Source organism: Marmota flaviventris, chromosome X (assembly GCF_047511675.1).
Source record: "Marmota flaviventris isolate mMarFla1 chromosome X, mMarFla1.hap1, whole genome shotgun sequence".
In the NCBI taxonomy this organism is placed as follows: domain Eukaryota; kingdom Metazoa; phylum Chordata; class Mammalia; order Rodentia; family Sciuridae; genus Marmota; species Marmota flaviventris.
The window spans coordinates 100,840,997-100,848,753 of record NC_092518.1 but is presented as its reverse complement, the minus strand read 5'-3'; positions in this window follow the sequence as shown (position 1 = coordinate 100,848,753).

Genomic DNA, 7,757 nt, shown 5'->3' with positions numbered 1-7,757 from the left:
CACCTTCCAAAAGTCTCTTCCTTTTAATACTATAGCATTGGGAATAAATTTTGACTTATGAATTTTGATGAACACAAACAATCAGATCATAGAAATGGTTCTTTTTGTGTCAGGAATGGTGAATATAAGGGGCATTAAGATGGGCAAAAGCCTGTTCCAGAGTTACATATCAAATATGTGGTCTAAGCAAGAATAGAACCTGGGTTGTCAATCCTAGCCCACCTACATTCACAAGCTATAAATGCATTTGAGAATTCAGTGTTACACTGAAAAAAAATAAGTGAAACCTGTTTTTTTCCTGCCAATGTCTCCCAATAAATATTTTCTTAGCAAAAATTGTTTTTGAAACCATAAACTGTTTATTTCTATTCTCCATGGAATTTTGTGTGCATTTTATTCTCCTCTCCAGATTGAACTCTCCTATCTGCCTCTATCTCTTCTTTCCTAGTCTGGACTATTTTGTGCTAATACTCTTGACATTTAGTGAGCACCCTGAGGTACTCTTCCCTTTCCAGTCACGGAATAAGAATCACCAGGTTTGTGGCCTGTATGTTTGGCATTTAATATTGCTGTGTGAATGTGGTGCTTGCTTATGGCCCTTAGAGGTGGCACAATTATGTCTCTTGAGGTAGTCTAGAGAATCTCTGTCAGGACCATGGATGGTAGTAACAGAATATGAAGACAGACTGGAAGCTATTATCAGGAAAGAAAAAAAAATGTGTAAAAGTTTAAGTCAGTAACTGAGTGGGTAATGCTTTTGCACATGTATGGGAACCTTATCCAAAAAACCTGAGGAAGGAGAGCTCAAAATAATTAATTCCAGCCAGGCACAATGGTTCACTCCATTAATCCCAGTGGCTCAGGGGGCTGAGCCAGGAGGATTGCAAATACAGAGCCAGCCTCAGCAAAAATGAGATGCTAAGCAATTCAGTGAGACCCTGTCCCTAAATAAAATACAAAATAGGGCTGGGGATGTGGGATGTGGTTCAGTGATTGAGTACCTCTGAATTCAATCCCCAGTAACCTCCCAAGAAAAAAAATAATTCCTGGATTATCTGATGCTGGCTTCCCCCAAACCCATTAAGAATCAGTATATTTTTTACAGGAGTGTGATGCTGCTTTTGTATAGGATAAAAAATAATTAATATCAATTGAATATAATTTAACACTATATACTATATACTATAACACTATATACTGTTAAGGTTTATTAATTTGTATATTCTACACATAGCCTCTGTGGAGTCAGTGCTATTATCATCATCTCTACTTTCATTTAGAGGAACTGAGGCAAAAGGTGAATTGGTAGCTTGGTCAGGATCATGTAGTTAGTAGTGGAAGTGGGGCTTGAGTTAAAGCAGTCTGACTCCAGGGTCCACCTCTTTCACTATTTTGCTGTACTGCATTTCAGAAGCATGATCACTTTGATGACATCCAATAGAGTATCTTAGTCTGTTTGGGCTGCTATAAAAGTTACAATAGACTAAGGAGATAATAAACAACAGAAATTTATTTCTTACAGTTCTGGAGAATAGAATATTCAAGACTGGAAAATTTGGTATCTGATAAGGGCCCATTTCCTGATACATAGACAATCATCTTCTTGCTATGTCCTCGCAGGGCAGAATGGATGAGAGAGTTCTACGGGGACCCTATTATAAGGGCACTAATCTAATTCATATCTATAGCATAAGGAAGAAGATAAAATTGGGTTCAGGCTTCTATTGTAGGCCTGTTTTACTCTAAACTTCCTTAAATTCCTTTTGTTACCAGGGTCCTATGCCAGAGACCTGACACTGGGGGTCCAACAAATAGAGTCCAGTCATTTTCCCTCAAAAATTCAAATAGAAAAAGTAATAGTGAAAAGCAGGATAGGAACTTTAATCAATCTGGCCATATTTGGAAGAAAAAGGGACCAGTGTTTTCAGCCATGCTTCGATGGGCTTACAATGATTTTGAGGTTTTATAGAAAGGGGAGTGATGGCAAATTTGGGAATTTGCACAACTGAAGGGTTTGCACAGCCAACGAAGCAGTTGATCTCAATTGGGCATAGTGTGATCATTTATTATCCTGACCACCACCAATCCTGAGATAACAATGGACCACACTCATTAGTTGAGGGGATTGTGTTAAGATTGTGTGTGACAAGAAAGTTACTATTTCCTGGGGAGGTAGTTTCAACTCATTTCAAGATGTTTATTGATTAGACCTGTTGTTCCTAGAATCCCTGATGACTCAGAACAAAGGAGACAGATGCAAAATGGAGGTAGAGGTACAGACAGAAGGGGCCCAATTCATTGTTTCATTTTTGGAAGGGTTCAAGGTACGGATAATACAGAAGTAACCCTTGGGACCCTGATAGTGATTAAAACATCTCTAAGGAACTTCACAGAGAAAATCTGCAAGGAATTGAGTTTGAAAAAGTAATGTTATAGTAAACCAAACAGATCTCTGTTAATTGTTGCTCTAACATTTTCTAAAGTGTTCCTAATAAACACCTTCAAAAAAACTAGTGATATATGCTTTCTCTTTTGTATATTTTATTTAATCCTCATAACAATCCAATTTTGTAAGCATTCCTTTTGTTTCCCACATATCAGAAAAAGGAATTAAAATCCTGAAAGGACAACTGTTTTGTTCAAGAGCTGGTCACAGAGCTGGTCAGTGACAGGGAAGCCTGGATTTAACCTCAGTTTGTTTTGGGAGCCCAGGTATTTCAATGTTATAGCTAATGTCAGAAATCTGGATTCCAAGAGCTCATGCAAATCAAAGGTCAGAGCAATGAGTCAGAAATATAGGGGAAAGCAAGAACCTCAAAGACCAATTTACTGAAAAGCAAAGCTAACAGCTGAACAAAGGGCTGAGTTCAGAAAAGTCTCAAGAAATGAAAGAGCAAGAAAGGGCAAAATGGGTTGGAAAACACCCACTGAAAAGTAGCACAGAAGAAATTTGAATTTAATATAATCTGTCCTAGCCAGGAATCTTCATGTATGTTGTTACAGCAAGGACTAGTCCCAGATCTTAGCTAGGCTAGTAGCTGTAAGAAGTAGAGTAAGCAAAAATGCCTGAGTAGAGTGTTAGTAGCAGAAAATAACATATTCAGATAAATTATTACTTTCTAGAGGCCATCTGGAAAAGGATAACATGGATTATTAGGAGTCAGAAAAAAATATTAGACACTTCCCTGCTTTATTCATCCTTAAGTCCTTTCAGTAACATTCCTGGCAAGTCACCTAGCTCCTGCTCAAACACTAATTCCTGGTGAAGCCCCTTTGGTTTTCAGACAACATTCATGGTTCAAAAATGTTTTTATGGACACAATAACTTTATTTTATTTTATTTATTTTTTATGTGATGCTGATGATCAAACCCAGTTTCTCACATGTACTTGGCAAGCACTCTACCACTGAGCTACAACCCTAGCCCCATGGTTCAAAATATATCCTTTGTTTTGACCTGAAATTTGCCTCCCTCCTCCTTTTGGCTCCAACTATTTGCTCCAGGGCCATACTTCAGTAAGTAAGGAATAAGGAAAGTGTAATGTTAGCTATTAGCTTAGCCTGACTGGAAGAGTAAATAAGCACAAACTAACTTTTCACTTGGAAAGGCTGATTTCTTTAACCATGGAAAGTTGAGTTTATTAAGCCATGACTTCTCCAAGAGGGGACTTTATTTTGCATTTCTCATTGTCTAAAATCATTTTTATGGGCCTTCTAAAATACCCTCAAAGCAGTTCATTCCCAATTGCAAGCTCAGTTGTAGCTCAACTTTGTTTGATTATTCCTGGCTCTGAGGTCTTAGTTCCATTAAGTGAAGAGTATGAGGAAAAAAATCCTATTCCATCTGAAGCCAAAGCTCATCAAACTGCATTTTTCACTCTTTCATTCTTTCTCTGCAACTATTGCATACATCCCAAAATAAATGCTTTCATTGTAGCTAGCCCAGCAATATAGGATAAACATTCGATATTTATAGTGATACAGAATAAATGAAATAACAAAGTAAAGTCTTTGTCTTATTTTGACTTTAATAGCTAAATTAGATAAAATAATATGGGTTAATGGTGATGCAAAATTATTTGGTGTGTGTGTGGTGTGTGTGTGTGTGTGTGTGTGTGTGTATAAGAGAGAGAGAGAGAGAGAGAGAGAGAGAGAGAGAGAGAGAGAGAGAGAGAGAGAGAGAGTGTTAGTTTGTAACCAGCTAGAAAGAGGAATGTGCCGTACAGGAAAATCTGAAAAGATCTTCCAAAATATATAGCTTCTTGGCCTCTGTATGATGAGAAAGGAAGTAAAATTGAAGCAATGGCAAATATGGATGAAAAATTGAGTTTGTGATTCAAAATTAAGAAGGATTTATGAACCACAAAGAAATTCTATACTAGATGCATGTGAATTTTTCCTACTAGAAGTCTTCAAAATTAAGAAAAGATGTAGTAAGAAGTTGAGATAGTGTAAATTTGAGAATTTTAAAAGGCATGGATAGACTTAAATTGGAACTCAAATAAACAGAAAAAAATGATTTTTAACAGCAGTTTGGAATAGTTTCATGGGACTCTTTTTTCTTCCTCTTGGGTATGTGTATAGTGGTGAGGACTCTGAATTGGCAAAGGTTCAAATCCCAAAAGGTGCCTTTTGTCATATGGCATGGAGGAGTGGTAGAGTGGGCAGTGATATGGAACAGGACACCCCTGGTTTAAAATTAAATAGAGAGAAAACATAAGGCTACAATGAATAATGAGAGAGGAGCTCTCTCGAGAGGGAAAAGCAATATTGATCTTGTAAGAATACTTTTCCAGTTCTTCTGGTATTGAAGCAAGGTTTTTGAAGTACAAAGAATGACCATGAGGCAGTTTTGAAAAATAAGACACCCAAGATTCTAGGAAAGTAAATTAAAATGTCCATATGTGCTTGCACATTTACATACACATACATTACTCTCTCTCTCTCTCTCTCTCACACACACACACACACACACACACACACACAATATTTTGGAAGGCCTATAACGTGAGCCAAAATATACATTCCTATAAATGCCTTAAAAGGCAATGGTGTATTGGGTACTGAACAAATTCCCTTAGTCCTAAACCCACAGAAGGTGAATCCAGGATTCACAGACAGGTTTCATTGTTAATAGCTCCTATGAAAATTTAGATACATTTAGGAAGGAAATATTCTGGAGCCTTTTCAAAGGCAGGGAGAAAGAAAAGTTATAATGGGTGCCCGAGGGAAAGGGACCTAGGCTTAATCATTCTTCCCCTCTCCCTGCCATTGTCAAGTACACCCTCAAGAAGTCTTGAGTGTATATTGTGTGGAACAAAAGGCAAAGTTCTCTGACTCAATAACTTTGCTGAAAATAATGAAAAAGTTGAGTGGGTCCTTTCTATTTCAAGTAGCAACAGTTGGACACCCAGAATAGAAACACTGCTACCTACAAAATAGGAAAAGAGAATAGAAGGCCAAAGGGAATAATATTTCATCAGTGATTAAATGACATTCCTTCATGAAGAACTCTCTCTGGATTTTAAAATGTGGTTATTATCTTCCTAATATCACAATATTCATAATTTACCCCAGAAAAGAAGCACATTTTCTAGCTGATACTTAAAATGCAAAGATATTCAACTCTGAACGAATTAAAAGCAATATAAAGTAAATGACCATTATTCATTAGAATGCTCTCAGGTCTAGTTGAATAAAGGACATCTTTTCTTCACCTAAAGTTTAAATGACAGAGACCTCTGGATCAAAATTTTAATGACATTTATCCTGTTATCTGATGCCTCTAGGATGTTGAAAGGATTAATAAATATATTAATAAATATATATATTTCACTCTATTTTGACAGTTATTAAATACATTAATTTTCTGATGGTAATTCCATTGTAATAACCATATGAAAAATGTGGATCTTGTTTTCCCATCAGAAAAGAAGAAACTGGGAAGTTTCTTTAGAGCCATAAATCAAAGTATGAAAGATTCTTCAGATACCACTGAAGGAATAGGGTGAAATTCTGCATGTGAGAATTAAATTGCACAAGAAATATAATGTAACAGAAAAGGACTTTTATATGCAGTATTTCCCTATCACAGATAGAGAGATGGTAGCCTTTCTAGAATAATTTGTAAGCAATATAGGTATGAGACAAGGTCTTGAATTTTTGGTTGACTCTACCAAAAATAGACCCATAAATAATGTAGGTGAAAGGTTTATTGAAGCAAATAACTTGAAAATAAAGTGAGCATTGTTTCTCTTGAGAAAACGCTCCGAAGAAAGTCTTGAATTTATTTCTCTATGTTGAGGCCAGTTGGCTTAACTCTAGTCCATGACTCTAGGCTACACCCCTTTAAAATTAGCTAGTTCTTTTGTAAATGTGTATAGTTGATCTCATGGGAATTGGACCAAAGGTCAGATATGTGGCCTAAATCTACCCACACCAATGTCCCAAGTTGTCCCAGGTTGTTTATCCAACCCAATAAAGAATATTGTGTTCCTTCTTTATAAATGGAAGGTAGCACATTGTGAGTGATGAAATTGCCACTTTTCTTCAGAAGCATCTATTTTATGATATGTATGATTCTTCATATCATTGTTAAAAGTCCCAAATGAGTGCCAGAGAATACTGGAAATTAAACATGGCAGTGCATTTGTTTAAACTTGGATGATAGTATTATCCTGATCCATCACCTTTGAGGCAATACAGGCTAATTTCTTCTTCAGTATAAAGACTTTTTTTCAGACACATCCAGATTATTGCACTCACATCCTGTTTCTTTGGCAATTATTTTCATTTTACTTAATTACTTTTATTTTTTAGAAACATCTAGTGGCCAGGCATGGTGGCACATTCTTGTAATCCCAGTGACTCAGAGGCTGAGGCTGAGGCTGGCAAGTTCAAGGCCAGCCGTGGCTACTTAGCAAGGACCTGTACAATTTAGTGAGACCCCTGTCTCAAAATATAAAAATAAGTCTTGGGATGTGGCTCAGTGGTAAAGCACCTCTAGGTTCAATCCCCAGTATAAAAACAAACAAACAAACAAAACATCTAGTGTTACCAAAGTAGAATATGTGTATGGTTAAAAGTAAAATTTATATTGAAAAAAGCTGTCCTTTTGCCCATATATGTCTCTACTCCCCAGTCTCATTTGAAACTTTTAGCTATTTCTTATAGTGTTTACTTTCATATTTCTTTCTTTCTTTTTAAATTTTGGTTCTGACACCATAATTGTACATATTATGAGGCGTAGTGTGCTGTTTTGATACATGTATCCATTGTGTAATAATCAATTCAAGGTATTTAGCATAACCATCACCTCGTACATTTATTATTTCTATATTATAAGCCATTCAAAATTTTCTTTTCTAGTTACTTTGAAATATAAAATGATATGCTTATACTGATATGGTTTGCTTATAATTTCTTGATTTATTAACATCATATAGTTTATTAACTTCCTATAATACATGAGAAAGTATGCAAACTTCTCTCTCATATACTTTCACTTCTCCCATTCTTACTTGAAATACCATGTCTGTCAATGTAAATAGTGTTCACTGTCTAACTCCTTGGTATACCATGATTCTGTTTCTTTTCTCTTACAAATTTCATCATCCATTTCTCTTTTGGGTTTTTATTTCCTTTGTTTTCTATTTGCCTAAATTAACTTTTTTTCCATAAGAGACTTTCAAGAATTGTCAATGTTCATCAATATTTTGTTAGAAAAAGTTGCAACAACTCTACTATTTATAATATTC